The 18,660-nt window shown below is 39.9% G+C and overlaps 1 protein-coding gene and 1 pseudogene across 2 annotated transcripts in view; one reads left to right on the plus strand and one right to left on the minus strand.

The window, feature by feature from the left end:
- LOC150040331 (histone demethylase UTY-like) overlaps window positions 1-16,564 on the minus strand; it is a 105,841-nt gene extending 89,277 nt beyond the window's left edge. For both annotated transcript variants that reach the window (XM_090327360.1, XM_090327361.1), the window contains exon 1: window positions 16,460-16,564. The gene's annotated coding sequence lies outside the window, so the exon portion shown is untranslated. The remainder of the gene's footprint in view (window positions 1-16,459) is intronic.
- A 152-nt stretch (window positions 16,565-16,716) lies between these two features.
- LOC150040333 (alpha-endosulfine pseudogene) lies at window positions 16,717-17,138 on the plus strand (annotated as a pseudogene).
- Window positions 17,139-18,660: the final 1,522 nt, after the last annotated feature.

Consider the following 18,660-nt stretch of genomic DNA (forward strand, 5'->3'; position numbering starts at 1 on the left):
CTCAAAGCCTTTGAGGGAATGTGACCCTGAATCACTACCTGCAACCAAAAATTAATAACCCAATTACTAAGGGAAAACAATAAAATAGCTGGATAAAGGTGGCTCACACCTATAATCCTTGATACTCAGAAGGCTGAGATCTGAGGATCCCAGTTCAAATCCAGCCTGGGCAAGGAAGTCCTTAAGACTCTGATCTCCAATTAATCACCAGAAAATTGTAGGTGGCGCTGTGGCTCAAGAGATATGGTGGTAGCCTTGAATGACAAGACCTCAGGAACAGCACCCAGGCCCAAAGTTCAGGCCCTACAACTAGCAAAAACAAAAGCAAATAAAAACAACAACAACAAAAAATGCTAGAAGTGGATCTGTGGCTTAAGTGGTCAGCATTAGCCTTGGGCACAAAAGTTCTAGGCAACAACCTGGTCCTAAGATGAAGTCCCCTCACACACCAATAACTGTTAGATCCTACATCAAAAACAAACTATAAAACGGGGCGGGGAGATTGGCACAGTAGTAGAGTGCTTGCCAAGCATGCACGAAGACCTGGTTCAATTCCTTGGTACTATACAACTTGTTGACAGGAAGTGGAGGCTAAACCTCAGAGTGAGCAAGGGAATGTCAGTGATGTTGCCCAATATGAGATGTACTTTTTGTTGTTGTTGTTTTTAACCAGTCCTAGGGCTTGAGATCAGGGTTTGAGCACTGTCCTTGGGGTAAGAGATATACTCTTCACCTAATTTATATAATTGTAATGCCTTTAAACAGCATCTTTAAAACAATTTTAAAAATTAAAACAAAGAAAACAAGCAGCAGCCAGTAGTTTTCCACCTTAAAAAAATAAAACTCCTGGATGAGTGAGCAAATGATTAAATATTAATGTCAGCATCCTTGAACATATCCAAATGTGCATTGTCTGGCAACTTTGACATCTCCTGTGTGCAGCTCTCACCATTCAAATGTAACAGATTTGGTAAAACATTATTAGATTGAGTCCTGCTTGCCTTCATTCAGTCATCTTTGTATGGATCCAGTTTGTGGGTATGGTTTTTGTTTTGTTGTTTGGGTTTGTTTTTTTTTCTTCTTGCTCCTACGCCTTCATTTTCAAATGGTTTATGGCTGATAGAGTGAGTTATTAGAACTGTGCCATTAATGGAAGGAAATCCTATCTAAGAAAGTGCATTTCTTTACAGAGCTGTGTCAGACCATCCTTTGGACCTTCTGCTGGAAAAATAGAATCAAATCTCAATAATGCCTTTTTAGTTGTATCCTATAGTATTATAGATGTAGGACAGTACTGTATCATTCCCTCTGTGAATATAAGTACCTGCTTTATGACACATAGTAATGGCTGTGCTTTATCAGAGCTGTTTTTAATGATGTTATTCAAGAATGTTTTCTTTCCAGATGATGATTGAAAAGCTAATAAAAAAAAATGGTGCCAGGTACCACAACAGTAACAGAACTTCGCATTTTTCTGGGGTTTTGTTTTTCATCTTTTTCTTTTTATTAATGGAGTGTGCTGGATGTCTAATTTTTTTCAGATGACTGCAGAACCTGGAGAAGCTGTTGCTGCTATCGATGCATAACATACTGCTATTATTGATCTTTTTATATAAATATAAATATATATACATATATATAATTTGAATTTTTGAAAACTTTAGCTGTGCTGTCAACTTTGGAAAAAAGTATCCCAGTTTACCATATTGAGTTGGCATTGTACAGAAATTAATAGTCATATTGGTCTAGAAACAATAAACTTCACTTTTTATTCATTTGTACACACATAAACACACTGTATTAAGTATGTAAGGTCTTATCTACATGGGTTTGATTACAGAAACTAATGAAGTATTATCTAAATAATAAAATAAAATAAATAAATAAGTATAGGGGGCCAGGTTTTCTGGCTAGTGGAAGAGTGCTTGCCTATCATACACAAAGACCCATGTATGATTCTTCAGTACCACATACATAGAAAAAAGCTGGAACTGGGACCAGGAGTTTAGCCTAGTGGTAGAGTGCTTGCCTAGCATGTACGAAGACCCAGGTTCGATTCTTCGGTACCACACCATAGAAAAAAGCAAGTGGTATTGTGGTTCAAGTGGTAGACTTGGGTTAAAATTCCTTGGTACCATATACATAGAAAAAGTCAGAAGTGAGGCTGTGGCTCATCACATAGAGCTCTAGGCCTTGAGAAAGCCCAAGGACAGTGCTCAGGCCATGAGTTCAAGCCTTAGAACTGGCACACACACACACACAAAAAAAAGCCAACCAAAAGAACCCCAACCTAAGATATGACAAACCAACCTTATCACCTAGAGCCTTATACTGATTAACTAGCAAATAAAAACCAATCTCTGCCACTGTCGCTGGACTCTAGTTAGTGAAGTTTCTCTTACCTAATACTACTTTAGAATTAATTTGCCCTTTTAATTATGATTTTTTGTATAAAACATATTAGTTTATACACATAATGCATCTTGATTGGCGTCATCCCTTGAATCACTTCCAACATCATCCATTCCTAACTTATCTGGCTCCATTTTTGATGTGCCCAATCCCCCTGAAAGACCATCAGATACCACAACCAAAGGAAGCAACAAAGAGCCATTTATTAGCAAGCTCGAGCTTGGTCCTCCATGCCCAGAGTACAGAATTAGCACAGCTTTTACAGAATAAACAAGTTTTAGTTTTCATTCTTACAGCCTCATGTTATTGTTGATCTTTACTTGGAGACATTTCTCAGTTTCTTATCGGTTCTAATGTTATTGTTACCCACAGGTTAGCTGTGGAACATAGCTGCTATCCTAGAGATTAATTTTGATTGCCTTTGCTAGCTCTCTAGCATCTTGCAGTTCTCCTGAGAAAAGGTAGTTAGGGGATTTCTCAGAACTTTATAAATGGAGGCTGCTTAAAAATAACTTTTTACTGAATTTCATCAAACCTCAAAATTAATTTAGGCCTCACATTTTCACGTATGTGTATTGGATATTATGAGTATATTTGCTCATCTTTTCTCCATCTGTTCTCCTGCTTTTCACCTCTTTGACCTCCACGTGAATTCTTATGTGGTTCCTACAGAAAAGTTTCTTCCCATATCTGTACCAGCACTCTCTGTACCTTTACCAGAGACACTCTCTCTTAATTCTGCAGCCTTTGTTTCCCTGGGCAAGTAAAACCAATCAAGAACATAAGGCTCTCCCAGAATTGATATAAACTCATACACACACACACACACACACACACACACAGAGAGAAAACAATTTATTATTATGAAATACAATATGTGATCTACAATATTAACAATTAAAAAAAGCCTGTGTTGGGCTGGGAATTTGGCCAAGTATGGAAGTGCTTGCCTAGCATGCACAAAGACCAGGGTTCGATTCCTCAGTACCACATACTCTAGAATACCAGAAAGAGTATTGTGGCTAAAAGAGTAGGGGGCCAGGAGTTTGGCCTAGTGATAGAGTGCTTGCCTAGCATGTACCAAGACCTGGGTTTAATTCCTTGGTACCACATACTTAGAAAAAGCCAGAAGTGGTGCTGAGGCTCAAGTGGTACAGTTCTAGCCTTGAGAAAAATCCAAGGATAGTCCTCAGGCCCTGAGCGCAAGCCCAGGACTGGCAAAAAAAAAAAAAAAAAAAAAAAAAAAAAAAAAAAAAAAAAAGGAGTAGGGCAGTACCCTTGAGCTGAAGAGCTCAGGAACAACACGTAGGCCCAAGTTCAAGACCCACCAGACCAAAAAGAAAGCACATAGTTTTTTGAATTTAGTTTTTCAATAAATTCTGACACATTGGAAAGCTATAGATCAATTCTTCTGTTACAGAATACAATTATTCAAGAGTTGACAATTGTTAAACTTGATTTCCTTCAAGTTAAAACAGATTCTCACTTTTTCTTCATAATCATTCACTTGCCAGACAGATGACAATTGTACCACACACAGGCGAACTAACTCTTATGATACTTCCCTAAGTCAGAATTACCTTAAGGTATAATCTTCAACTGAACATAAAATGAGTTTTTTGACCTTACATAAATCCAACATTTATAAAAGGTTTATGGTAGTTACCATTCTAAAAATAGACACAATAAGTAAAAATGTAAAAGATAAACGAGTACAGCCAATCCAGGTACTGACTATAATTCTAGCACCTGTAATCCTAGTTACACAGGAGGCTGAGATCTGGGGTTCTCACATCAAAACCAGCCAGGGCAGGAAAGTCCATGAAACTCTTATCTCCAATTGACCACCAGAAAACTGGGAGTGGTGCTGTGCTCAGAATGACAGAGTATTAGCTTTGAGCCGAAGAGCTCAGGGACAGCATCCATAGCCAAGAGTTCAAATCCCACACCCAACCAAAAAAAGTAACTTACACCTAACCCTTGATGAATCATGGCTATAAGTCCTAAAACTAAGATCTGATGATCAAAGTTCAAAGGCAACCAGAACAGGCAAATCAGACTCGTCTCCAAAAAAACTAACAAATCTGAAAAGCACACATGATTGAAATCTGAAATGCTTAAAAAAAGGGGGGGTGCAAGTGAGGTCCTGAATAATTCAACTTCCAATACTGGGACCAAAAGAGGGGAAAAAAGAAAAGGACAAAAGATAAAAGATGAGGAATATACGATACTTTCAAGTACATTTATAATTATAATCCTAGATGAAGCTCACAAGAGGCTGAGAGATCTCAGGGTGGTAGTTCAAGGCCATTCCTGGCAGGATCATCTATGAGACTGGTCAGGACACGAGGGGAAGGGGAGGCAGCTGAGACTACTCCCTTGTACAGAAATACTACCTCCCTAGCCAAGGGAGCTGATCTGGAGCTGCCCAGAATGAGACTCTACTGATTTAATAATTCTGCTTTTACCTCACACATAAAAGTCCAGCTGCAACCAGACCTTTGGTACAGCATTTTGGGTTTCACCCAACGGGTTCGCCCAGGAGGGTACGCCCAATAAACTTTCGCTACTTGCCTTATTTCTCCATGTGTGCTCTTTCCTCACCTAAAACTTTACAAGATTCCTATTTTCTAATATCCACAAACATCAGGCCCTATAATCCTAACCACTTAGGAGACTAAGATCTGAAAACAGAAATTCAAAGCCAGCTGAGGAGGTCTAGGAGATTCTTATCTCCAACTAACCACTAAAAACCAGAAGCAGAGCTGTAAGTCAAGTGGTAGAGCATAAGCCTTGAGCTAAAATCTCAAGGACAGCACTCAGAAACTAAGTACAAGAGTAAGACTGGAGGCCGGGAGTTTGGCCTAGTGGTTAAAGTGCTTGCCTAGCATGCACGAAGACCCGGGTTCGATTCCTTGGTACCACATACATAGACAAAAGCCGGAAATGGTGCTGAGGCTCAAGAGGTAGAGTGCTAGCCTTGAGAAAGTCCAAGGACAGGGCTCAGACCCTGAGCTCAAGCCCAGGACTGGCAAAAAAAAAAAAAAAAAAAAAAAAAAAAAGAGTAAGACTGGAACAAAATAAAAAAAACTCTACAAAAAAAAAAAATTAACCATCAAAGTGCTAAAAAAAAGCTTTGGTTCAAGTGGTAGAACATTAACTGATCAATTCCTGAATGAAAACTTTAATACTAACACAAACAAGTTTAACAGTAACATCCGAAAATATTAAAGGCAAAGGTGGTTGGTTCACCATATAACCCTAGCTTCTAAAGAACCTGAGATGTGGGCTGAGAGTTTGACCTAGTAGTAGGGTGCTAGCATGCACTAAAAACCAGGTTCGATTCTTCGTACCACTGGCATTTCTCCTCACCTGTGTACAATGTACAGAGGTAACTTGAGCAGAAGAGCTCAGGTACAATGCTCAAGTTCAGAATTCAAGTCTTCTGGCGGGGGTGGGGGGGAGATATGGAGAAAGCAAGTAGATGAGATCAAGACCAGCATTTCTGCTTAGCCTCTGGAACTTCTCCAAAATCAATTCTGACAAAGTATGCTTAATAACACAAGACTCAAGAGCTCTCCTATGAAGTCACTGTACTTACTTGGATATATTTTATAATATGTAATGTGGGGAATGGAAAATGTATTATTGTTTTAACATAGATGTATTATTGTAATGGAATTATGGAAATTAGGGACTGCAGTTTAGAGCCTTTCCCTTTCACTGCTCACCTCTGCAATGGTTTACTCCCCTTCCCCACCTTCCCTCAGTCATTGTTTACCCAGACTTAACATCCTGCCATTTGTTCACCAAGGCTTTATCTTGAAACCTTCTGGCACCTACTGCCAGATACAACTTGACTATAGATAAAGAACTATGAGATTTACAGTATGGAGCCCCTGTGAGATTCATGGTATGAACTATTCCAGCATGTTTGCTGGCCTTCTTTAAAACCTGCCTGCTTTTGCTTTACTCTGAGATCGAGATGTTGGGGGATATTTCTGCTTAATAAACTCTTAACATCTCAATCGTGTTCCAGGAGGTCTCATAGTTTGTCCACCTCTGAACTCCATTGCAATTCAAGCCTAAGACTAATAAGGACTTTTTTTTTGTTGGTCCTGCTAGTTCAACTCTGGGCCTATATGTCCCTGAGCTCTTCAGCTCTGCCCTACCCCTAGAGCCATAGCACCACTTCTGGCTTCTTCTGTGTACGTGGTAGCAAGGAATCAAGCCTGGATCTTAATGCAAGCCAGGCAATCACTCTACCACTAGACAAAACTCCCAGCCCCAAACAAGGACTTTTGAGGAGCAATATGGACTGTTTACTTATGGGACTACAAATTAAAAGCAGGAAAATGAAAATGAGGTTACAATCTGGACACAGTAGTTCAGGCCTGTATCCTAACTGAGGAGTCTGAGATCTGAAGATTGCGGTTCAAAGCCAGCCCAAACACTAAAGTCCAGAAGACTCTTATCTCAAACCACCAGAAAAACCAAAACAGGGCTGTGGCTCAAGGGAAAAGGTGGTAGCCTAGTAACAAAGTCTACCTAATTCTTTATCTCCAAATAATCAACAACAAAAAAATGTCTAGAAATAGAACTGTGGCTCACGAAGTTTGTTTTCTCCAAAGACTTGAGCAAAACAGCTTAGGGAGCCCAAAGGTGGTAACTCAGGCCTGTAATCCTAGCTACTCAGGAGGCTGAGATTTGAGGTTCAAGACTCAAAGCCAGGCATAAAAGAAACTGAAGACTCTTATCTACAATTAACCTCTAGAAAACAGGAAGTACAGCTTGGCTCAAGGGAAATGGTAGTCTTGAGCTGAAGAACTCAGGGACAGCGCCTAGGCTGAGTTCAAGCCCTGTGTTTAATAAAAAAAAATAAACTATTGGCAAATATAACCCTCAACTATAAAAACAAGTTTTTAAAAATAAAATTAAGAAAAGCTTAGTGATATTGTCTAAGCCCTGAGGTCAAGCTCCGATTTATGCATTACAGATAATCTCCAAATGGCAGATAAGGGAGTGTGTAGTTGCTCAGACCTGAAGGTCACTTTGGGAGAATACTGTGGCTACACAGGGGAGTGCCATCCAGAGGTAAAGGGTAAGTTACTGCCCTAATCAGGGCTTGGTGTTGTGTTTATGTAAGACATGCTAAACTATGGGAAGGGAGGAAGGGGCCCTGGGCCAGTGCTGACTGTTGTTTATGTAGGGCATGCTAAGCTACAAGCTAAGCTACTGGAGAGGAGGCCCCTGGGCCTACATGATCACTGTCTCTGTCCCAGCTCAGACACAGTCTCCAAGCCCAGGGGAAAGATGTGCTCCTTACTGTTCTACCTCAATAAACAGTACTTGCCTGTAAAAGATTGAGTCTGCTTGTTTCCTTCTTTCCTCCTCCATTTTCCTAACATACGGTGCTGACACTCATAAGAAGACAAGTGCCACGGGTAACTGGGTCCCCTCCACTCACCTCCTGGTCATCTCATGGAGCCTTTCACCCTCACTCTCTTTCTGAGACCTCTCCCAATCAGGAATACAGGGCCCTCTGTGCACCTCTGCCTTCTCCATATTCTTACTGTCCACTCTTCTTTGTCCCTGAACTCTGATATCTACATCTTCAGGCCATTTGACTCCACCCACAACCCAAAAACCTTCAGGATAAGGTAACTATTTGAGGTCTGTGGCAGGGGTGACTCACATAGACTAGTGAACCCTGAAAGTTCCCCACACCCTGTCTGCAAGGTCCTCAGGGACTATAGGAGTCTTCCCCAAAGCTTCGGGGACATCTGGAAGACAGGTCATGTCTGTAATCTTAAGGCTTGGGCTGACTGATTTACAGTCAAACCTAGCTTGTTTGTCTACCAAAATCTGGCCTTACCATGTGTAAACAATGGCCAGAGTTGGCATCAATTCAGAGCCTTTGATTTTACTCTTACTAATTTAAACTCTCCAACAAAACATTAAGGAGTCTGAGGTCCCCTATACCCAAGCCCTCCTTTACCTCCATTCCAGAGACCCCCTCTATTTGTCCTGGCCTTCCTCAGTTGCTCAAACATTCACTTTCAGTGCCTACATTGTGTCCCATCCTCCACTTCAAATGTTTACATGTTAGAAGTGCTGCTTTCTCTCTTTAAAAAACCTGTTTGTCCACCCTCTGCCCCAATTCTCTCTACAGGCCAAAGTGAATGACACCTAGGAAGATTCAAAGGCCACATGGTGGGTTTTCTGCAAAGCGCCCCTCCCTCCACCACTCTCCAGCAAGATTACACCTCTTAATGCTTCTAGGTGTGAAATGATCAATCCATATAATCATGTGTCTCATTACCACTAAATGCTTTAAGGGTTTTCTGTTCTTGTTATTAATGTTCATTAAAGCATGGAGATTCTGTTAAATTCTGTTTGATGTCTAAATCTAATGTTTTGTCTTTTTGAGGGGGGCCTTGGTATTGCCGAGTTTTGGGGGGTTTGCTGGGGAGGGTTCTTTTTCTTTTTCTTTTTTTGTTTTTTGATTTTGTTTTTTGCATTACCACATGGTTTGATCCAGTGAGCAAAAATATCTTAAACTCTTTTTGCCTTTGGAGATCCAAAAACTTATGGATTTTTTGTTGCTGTTGTTGTTAGTTCTGGGGCTTGAACTCAGAGCCTGAGTACTGTCCTTGGGATTTCTCACGGCTACCACTATACCACTTCAACCACAGCACCACTTCTACTTCTACTTCCTCATTACCATGTGGTTCCGAGGAATCGAACCCCAAGTCTTTGCACATGCTAGGCAAGCACTCTATTACTAAGCCAAATTCTCAGCCTCATAGTTTTCTTTTTTTTTAATTTAAATGTACCTTAAAATTTTCTGAACAGGTTCATTACAAGCTCATTGTAAAAACTGTTTTGTGTTATAAAAATTAATATTTTTTTATCAAGTGTGCTATTCATTAAAAGGAAACATTTTTATTAAGGAAAAGGAATAAGACATAGCTTTGCTCTTAGCCAATTGTTATGAAAACCAGTAAGAACAAAGTTAAGTTTAAAAAAAAAAAGTCTGCGGTGCAGGCATGGTAGCTACTTAGGAGGCTGAGATCTGAGGATCAAGGTTCAAATCCAGCTCAGGCACAAAAATGACCTGAAATCCTTACCTCCAATTAACCGCTAGAAAATGGGAAGTGGTGCTCAGCTCCAGGGTAACATGGTAGCCTTGGGCTGAAGAGCTCAGGGACAGTGCTCAGATCAAGCCCCTTCACCCGCAAAAAAAAAAAAAGCTGGACACTGGTGGCTCACACCAGTAATCCTAGTTACTCAGGAGGCTGAGATATGAGGATTGCAGGTCAAAACAAGCTCAGGAATAAGACTTATCTAAAATGAACTACCAGAAACCAGAAGTGCTGTGGCTCAAGTGATAGAGTGCTAGCCTTGAGCTAAAGAGCTCAAGAGCTCAAGGGCAACGTCTAGGCCAAGAGTGCAAGCACCAAGACTGAACAAAGGAAAAAAAAAGCCTCAGAAAAGGAAAGTGTGGAATTAAGAAATAGATTCCTTTGGAAAGTATTGGAGGGACAGAAGTTTGGCCTAATGGTAGAGTGCTTGCCTCCCATGTGTGAAGACCTGGATTCGATTCCTTAGTACCACATACATAGGAAAAACCAGAGATGGTGCTGTGGCTCAGTTGATAAATCACTAGCCTTGAAAACAACCCAAGGAGAGTGCTTAGGCTCTGAGTTCAAGTCCCAGGACTAGAGGGGGGGGGGATTTAGAGGGTCTCAGGCCCTGAGTTCAAAACAATACAAAGACTAGGTTTCAAAAAGTTGTCAAAGTATATACATGTAGTTTAACTAACTGGAAGGATAAGGGGGGGTTGGGGGATTTTAAACAACCTGCGCCATACCATGACATTTTATCTTCAAAATTCTTCCTTCAATTAAAAAAAATTAAAATATTAAAATATTAATTATACTTAAATGTCTTTTTTGTTTTGTTCATGGTGGTGCCCTGGTTAGAATTATAACTTCTGGTCTCTCCCTTCTGAAACATTTTTTTGTTCTTAGGTAGCACTTCACCATTTTATTGGAGATTCAGTCTCATTGACTTTCTGCCCTTGCTAACTTTGAACTTCAAACTTCTAGATCTAAGCCTCCTCAGTAGCTACACAGACCTGAGCCATTAATACACTGTATCATAATTATCTAAAAAGCAATTAAAGATAAAGAAGGCACTGGGAGTTTCCTTTGGAAAGTATTGGAGGGACAGAAGTTTGACCTAGGGGTAGAGTGCTTCCCTAGCATGCACAAAGACCCAGATACCACATACATAGAAAAAAAAAAGCCAAAAGACTTGCTGAGATTCAAGTGGTAGATCTCTAGCCTTGAAAAAGTCCTTACAGAGTGAAGGCCCTGAGCTCAAGCCCCACAACTGGCAAAAAAAAAAAAAAAAAAAAAAATCAAAGACAGAAAGAAAAAAGGGGCCAGGACTTTGACCTAGTGGTAGAGTGCTTGCCTAGCATGCACAAAGACTTAGGTAGACCTACACTCAACTCTTTTGGACCACATAGATGAAAAGAAAAAAAAGCTGGAAATAGTGCTGGGGCTCAAGTGGTAGAGCCTTGAGAAAGCACAAGGACAGTGCTCAGGCCCTGAGTTCAAGGCCCAGAGCTGGCAAAAATAAATATATATAAATTGATACTCATATTGGAACTGCATTCATCTATTAACTACAACCATAGTGTTATATTGAAAATAAAATTTGATGAAAGTCTTGAAGATTTTCCTTACAAATCAACTAGTTTTATATAAATTATAAGTCATATGTAAAAAGAAAGAAAAAGAAAAAGCTGAAAATGGTGCTCTGAGGCTCAAGTGGTAGAACACTAGTCTGGTGCTCAGGCACCAGGACTGCCCCCCCACACCAAAAAAAAAAGAAAAAGGGTGGGGGAGAAGAAATGATGACAAAAACATAAGAAGGGTATCAATGTGCAAGAAGTAATACACCTAGTACCTGACGAATATTAACTGTAACCCCTTTATACTTTATACCAACAAATTTTTTCAAAAAAGATAAAGAAAGATTGTATGTCTGGACACAGGACTCATTACCAATAACCTATTTCAATTTGAATAATAAATTCCTAACCTAAAACTATACAAAATGATTAATTTTTTTTTTTTTTGCCAGTCGTGGGCGTGAGCTCAGGGCCTGAGCACTGTCCTTGGACTTTCTCAAGGCTAGAGCTCTACCACTTGAGCCTCAGCACCACTTCTGGCTTTTTTCTATGTGTGGTACCGAGGAATCGAACCCGGGTGTTAATGCATGCTAGGCAAGCACTTTAACCACTAGGCCAAACTCCCGGCCCCACAAAATGATTAATTTTTTTAACTCAGCTAAACTTGCTACTTGGTCATCATAAGTATCACAACTGTCCTTGAATAAACAACTGAGTTTACTTCAGTTGTCGAAAATACTATTAATGGAAATTAAAAATATTTTTTCTTTTTTTCTGTTACCTTTTCTTTCCCTTTTCCTCCTTCTCTGTATATTATATATATAACATATATGTACATATATATTATTCCTTTTGTGATACTGATGAACTGAATCTAGTCCTGTTATTTCAGTGCTATAAATACACAATATCATTATGAGTGATATATGACCAAGGACCTCTAATCCAAACTCCTGAAAAGGCCAAGATTTGAAGAATACAGCTCAAAAACAGACCAGGCAAGAAAGTCTTTACTATTCTTAGCTCCAACTAACCGGGAAAAAATACAGAAATGGAGCTGTGGTTCAAGTGGCAAAATGCTATCCTTGAGAGATGATTTTAAAAAAAAAGGGGGGGGGGCGGGAATTTGGCTAGTGGTTAAAGTGCTTACCAAGCATTCACAGCACAAAGACCCGGGTTCAATTCCTCGGTACCACATACATAGAAAAAGCCGGAAGTGGTGCTGAGGCTCAAGTGGTAGAGCTCTAGCCTTGAGAAGGTCCAAGGACAGTGCTCAGGCCCTGAGCTCAAGCCCAGGACTAGCAAAAAAAAAAAAAAAGTGGTATGTAGAGATTATTTCCTTGGTTTCTAGAACCATGAATACACAAAATGTGTCTGATACCCTTAATGACTGAGATAAAATCAGCAGATTGCCATTAGTTAAGATTAGTTACACTGGGCTAATTAATGTAACTTTCTATTCTGACCATAATTTTTGTTCTTTTTCTTTGGATCCAAATAGTACCATCACCTAATTCTTCCTCTAAACCTGAATGCACTCCAAAGTTGATCTAACATGCTTTTCTGCTTTTTCAGGGCAAGCCTCAAGACCTGACATGTGGAATTCAGGAGAAATGATTCTCTGGCATAGAACTCTCAATTATATTGTTAATTTAATGATTAATGTTAATGATTCCAAAAATGTAATCATTTCTCCTTAACAAAACCTTATGGAAATGATGATAAATAACCAAGCAAGAGCATGAGGGCCTGAATTCAAACCTAGTACTATTCAAAAAACAATCAAGGGCTGGGAGTTTGGCCTAGTGGTAGAGTGCTTGCTCTAGCATGCACAAAGAACCAACCGGGTTTGATTCCTTGGTACCACATACAAAGAAAAAAGCCAGAAGTAGTGCTGTGGCTCAAGGGTAGAGGACTTGCCTTAAGAAAAGTCCAAGGACAGTACTCAGGCCCTGAGATTCAAGTCCCACAATTGGCAAAAAAAAAAAAAAAGAAAATCTAATTTTCTAGTGTGTTTTATTATCTTAGTACTGGAATTTGAACTATGACTTGTTGTTGGTTAAGGGTCTTTGAATTCAGAACCTGAACCCTGTCTCTGAGCTTTTTTACTCAAGAATAATTTTCTGCCATGCACGGTGGCTCATGCCTATAATCCTAACCACTCAGGAGGCAGAGATCTGAGGATCAAAGTTCAAAGCCAGCCCAGGCACAAAAGAACCTTTGACTCTTATCTCCAATTAACCTCTAGAAAATGAGAAATGGGGCTTGTCTCAAGGGTAAAGTGATAGCATTGAGCTAAAGTGCTCAAGAACAGTGCCCATGCTGATTTAAAGCTCATGACCCCATACCCACAATAATAATAACAAGAAGAAGAAGAAGAAGAAGAAGAAGAAGAAGAAGAAGAAGAAGGAGGAGGAGGAGGAGGAGGAGGAGGAAGAGGAGGAGGAAGAAGAGGAGGAGGAGGAAGAGGAGGAGGAGGAGGAGGAGGAGGAGGAGAAGGAGAAGGAGAAGGAGAAGGAGAAGGAGAAGGAGAAGGAGAAGGAGAAGGAGAATAGTGTTCTACTACTTTGAGCCACAATGCCACTTCCTATTTTCTAGTGAGTAACTGGAGATGTCTCATGAACTTTTCTGCCTGGTCTGACTTCAAACCCTGGTCCTCAGATCTCAGCCCCCTGCATAGCTAGGATTATAGGAATTAGACATCAGCACTAAGCTTGAATAATGAATTCTTCATTGAGTTTTTTGTTCATAGCTAGCACACACCAGCTCTCTATTTCTATGTATTTTTGTTTGAAGATACCTTTATTACTGATTCATTATCATTGAACAGTCATGACCAACAGCACATTATTATGAAAATAATGCAATTTCATTTGTGCTGGTAGTACTGTTTAAAAGTTGGAATCTTGTTATCTTGCAGGGTTTTTTAATTCAAGGCTGGTCCTGTATCCCTTGTTTTGTTTTCTTTTTAAGCTGGTTATTTGAATGTAAGAATTTCACTCTTGCCTAAGCTAGCTTCTAACATTTATCCTCAATATCAAACTCCTGAATAACAAGGGTAGGGGCCAGGAGTGTGGCTTAGTGGTAGAGTGCTTGCCTAGCATACATGAAACCCTGGGCTTGGTTCCTCATTAGCAGCAATACAGCAAGAGCTGCAAGTAGAAATGTAGAAAAGTACCAGAACCCTAGTCCTAAGCAAAAAGTATACAAGGACAGAGCTCAGTCCCTAAGTTCAAGCCACAGGACTTGAGGGAAGAGAGATATGAACCACTAGAACTTATAAAAATAACAGATCTTTAACAGTTACCTAAATACATTTACATTCTTTTTTTTTTTTTTTTTTTTTCCAGTCCTGGGCTTGAGCTCAGGGCCTGAGCACTGTCCTTGGACTTTCTCAAGGCTAGAGCTCTACCACTTGAGTCTCAGCACCACTTCTGGCTTTTTTCTATGTATGTGGTACCAAGGAATCGAACCCGGGTCTTCATGCATGCTAGGCAAGCACTTTATCCACTAGCCCACATTTACTTTCTTTTCTGAAAAAAAAAAAAAATGCTTTTAAAGCCAGGCATCAGTGGCTTTCCTATAACCCTAGCTACTCAAAGCCAGCCCATGATACTCTATCTTCAATTAATCACCAGAAAACTGGAAGTGGTACAGTGGCTCAAAGTGGTTGTGTGCTATGCTTGAGCTGAAGAGCTCAGAGAAAACACCAAGGCCCAGAGTTCAAGCCCCACAACCCAACAACACAAAAAATAATTTAAAAACTTTTAAAAAATGTATTTCAAATGTAATGAATGTATTTCAAATGTAAGTTAAAATAAATTACTTATTACTATATACCTATAATAAAATATACTTAAAAGTAGAGGTTAAAAGTATTATAGGGGGGCTGGGAGTTTGGCCTAGTGGTACAGTGCTTGCCTAGCATGCACAACGACCCAGGTTCAGTACCACATACATAGAAAAAAGCCAGAATGGTGCTGAGGCTCAAGTGGTAGGGCTCCATCCAGCTTGAGAAAGTCCAAGGACAGTGCTCAGGCCCTGAGCTCAAGTCCAGGACTGGCAAAAAAAAAAAAGTATTATAGGGGCCAGGAGTTTGGCCTAGAGGTAGAGTGCTTGCCTAGCATGCACAAATACCTGGGTTCAATTCCTCGGTACCACATACGTAGGAAAAAAAAAAAAGCCAGTAGTGGTGCTGAGGCTCAAGTGGTAGAGCTCTAGCCTTGAGAAAGTCCAAGGACAGTGCTCAGGCCCTAAGCTCAAGCCCAGGACTGGCAAAAATAATAATAATAATAATAATAATATAGTTTGGGACTAGGAATATGGCTTACTGATAGAATGCTTGCCTAACATGCATGATGCCCTGGCTTTGATTCCTTGGTACCACATAAATTGAAAAAGCCAGAAGTGGTGCTGTGGCAAGTGGCAGAAGCTCTAGCCTTGAGCAAAAAAAGTGTCCATGGACAATGCTTATGCCCTGGGACCAGCAAAAAAGAAAAAAGTAAAAAAGCTGGGGAGAGAAAATCAACAGCTACAGAATACACTATTTCTTTTATGAAGATGTTCACAAATGAAGTTGTGATGAAGCTTACAATAAAATGGATAATCAAACAAAATGGCAGAATTCAATAGGAATATTCCTTCAGCCACTTGCTAAATTACCACATTACCCATCTGTTTACCATAAGAAGGAAAGAAGATGCCTTTGTAAATAGACATACAATTTCTGGGACTACTACCAATAAAAGGAGGAAATTTAAGAAGAGCAAAGAATCCTAGAAATCTAGGCTTTCCCTTAAATACATCTTCCTCCCCTTCAGATGGTAGTACTGTTCAATAACATGTTAATCCAATATAGTTATTTATTAGCCTGTCAAAGTACAAACTTTCTTATTTCATTTTGTTTAAAACCCTACCCTCATTAACTGAAACCAGTGACTGAAATTTTTATTTTTAAAAACTTTTCTGGGGTTTGAACTCAGGGCCTGAGCATTATCCGTGGACTTTCTCAACACTAGAACTCTATCACCTGAGCCACAGTACTGCTTCTGGCTTTTTCTCTATTTGTGATACTGAGGAATAGAACACCAGTTTTTGTGTATGGTAGGCAGCTATTCTACCACTACACCAAACTCCTGGCTCAGGGACTGAATTTTTTTATTATAATAGTTTTAAGTTTTAGTGAAGGATTAAATTGTCTGAATATTTATGTGAGTTACATTAACTTTTTATACTGTCTACTCTTTTTCATTGCTTATTAAGCTTATAAGTTCCTAGGAAAATCATAAATACTGGTAGCAATTAGAATGCATACAAGTCAAGAATAAAGAGGAAAAAAATTACCTTTTGAATAATCTTCCAATAAGAGGTTGTAGTGACCTAATTGACAAAAGAAATCTGATTCCACTTTTCCTTCAGCTTTTAGTATTAAAGATTCATAGCAGTGAACAGCCTAGAAATGAAAAAAAAAAATTTTAAAAGAAGCAAAACTGAGTGACAGGAGCCAAAGCAGCAGCACTAGTTGTCCCTGTCTCCCCTATTCCTTCCCCTCTCTGGGTTGAATTCCAGGGGCCCCTACAATCCACAGTCCTGGTCCTGCCATGTCCCAGAAACAAGAAGAGAACCCTGCGGAGGAGACCAGAGAGGAAAAGCAGGACACCCAGGAAAAAGAAGGTATTCTTCCTGAGAGAGCTGAGGAAGCAAAGCTAAAGGCCAAATATCCAAGCCTAGGACAAAAGCCTGGAGGCTCTGACTTCCTGATGAAGAGACTCCAGAAAGAGCAAAAATACTTTGACTCAGGAGACTACAAGATGGCCAAAGCAAGATGAAGAATAAGCAGCTACCAAGTGCAGGACCAGACAAGAACCTGGTGACTGGTGACCACATCCCCAGCCCGCAGGATCTGCCCCAGATTAAGTCCTCACTCATCAACAGCAAGCTTTCATACATTGTAGGAAGGGATGGAATGGGCACCTCGTCAGATCTTTCCAGCTTGCTAACCAGGAAAAAAAAAAAAAAGTGATTCTCCAGGGATCTGCTAAGAAGGTAATGTAGGTTGAAGAGAGGCTCTAAGTTCATTCTTTTAGTTAACTGAGATACCTACATTCTCACATAGCCCAAATAGGGGCCCAGAAATAGGAGAGATTAGGATTGGATGATACTGACAATGCTTTGTGTTGTGGGAGTAAATGGGTGATAGGATTTCTTCTTTTGGTAGAGAAAGTCCCAAAATTGGCTAGGCTGAACCTTGGAGTGATGTAACAGATTTAATATCCCAAGGCTCACCTGACCTGACCTAGTTGGGAAAGGCAGATTGAATGAGTCTTATTTTCTGTGCTTCTAAGTGTTATGTCCCTTTGGCTGCTATTGCTTCATGTTTCCATTATAGCAGGTTTAGAACCTTCAAAAAAGGAAAACTAATTTGCTTGCCTAAAACTATAGTGTCCACTTTTCCTCCTTAACGTCTCTTACAGTTTGCTCCAGCTCACAAATAATATAAAGATGGATGAACATTATCCATGGCAAATGGCTACCTTCTCTCTCTCCCACCATGTTGCTTTTGAAAGTATTATGGCATAGTGAAAAGAGCAATGGTTTAGAAATCAGTTTATCTGGGTTCTGTTTCCATTTAGTCTTTGCAGTAACTGATGTATAACCTTGGCCAGATTGTTTAGCCTGTCTGTGTTTCTGTTTCCTCAGCCATGAAATAGAGTTAACTGTATAAAATTGATTCTAATTCTTAAAAAAAAAAATAAGAAGCAAAACTGTAAGCAGCATTTGCTTCCTGAAAAACATACATATATTTTTAGGATTACTTACAAAGTCAATGTCATTTTCTTTAAAAAACAAAAACAAAAACAAACCTTCATAGTTCACTAAATAATTTGAGAAGTTTCTGGGTTATGTTTGTTAATTCATTTTTAGTGGTACCAGGGTTTGAACTCAGGGCCTTGTATTTGTTAGGCTGATATGATACTACTAAGCCACTACTTCCAGCTAGGGAAGCTTCTCTAAGAATTTATGGACCCATAACCTAAATGCTTCCTTGGAAAAAACAAAGGATTAAGAATTGCCCAATAAAGAGTGGGAGGAGGGAAATGATGACAAAAACATAAGGAGCCAGGTGTGGTGGCTCACCGCTGTAATCCTAGCTACTCTTCAGGGTGAGATAAATATCAAGGTTCAAAGCCAACTTGGGCATAAAAGGACCTGAGACTTTTATCTCCAATTAACCTCTAGAAAATGGAAAGTGGGGCCTGGCTGCAGGTATGGCAATAGCCTAGAGCTGAAGAGCTCAGAGACACACACACACACACAAAAAAAAAACTTCCATAACAACAAAAAAAGAAGACATAGATATGTGAGAAATAATGCACCTACTATCTGTAACCCCTCTATACATTACCTCCATAATTGTTGAGGGGAGCAGGGAGTGTTAAGGGGAGCAGAGATTGGTGCCATCCAATCCCTTAAGAGTTTCCCCGCCCCATTGTGGAAGGTCAACAATGGTACAGCCCAGCCACCTTGACCTCCTCCTTCCCCCC

Source organism: Megascapheus bottae, chromosome Y (genome assembly GCF_031878675.1).
Source record: "Megascapheus bottae isolate mThoBot1 chromosome Y, mThoBot2.hap1, whole genome shotgun sequence".
Classification (NCBI taxonomy): Eukaryota; Metazoa; Chordata; class Mammalia; order Rodentia; family Geomyidae; genus Megascapheus; species Megascapheus bottae.